Raw genomic sequence first — 236 nt, 5'->3', positions numbered from 1 at the left:
AGAACTGAACTAGAACTGAACTAGAACTGAACTAGAACTGAACTAGAACTGAACTAGAACTGAACTAGAACTGAACTAGAACTGAACTAGTACTGAACTGGAACTGTACTAGAACTGAATTCGAACTAAACTAGAAGTGAACTAGAACTGAACTGAACTAGAACTGAACTAGAACTGAACTAGAACTGAACTAGAACTGAACTAGAACTGAACTAGAACTGAACTAGAACTGAACT

The sequence above is a fragment of the Lucilia cuprina genome, chromosome 6, assembly GCF_022045245.1.
Source record: "Lucilia cuprina isolate Lc7/37 chromosome 6, ASM2204524v1, whole genome shotgun sequence".
NCBI classification, from domain to species: domain Eukaryota; kingdom Metazoa; phylum Arthropoda; class Insecta; order Diptera; family Calliphoridae; genus Lucilia; species Lucilia cuprina.
The sequence above is the reverse complement of the archived record's forward strand: the minus strand, read 5'-3'. Positions refer to the sequence as shown.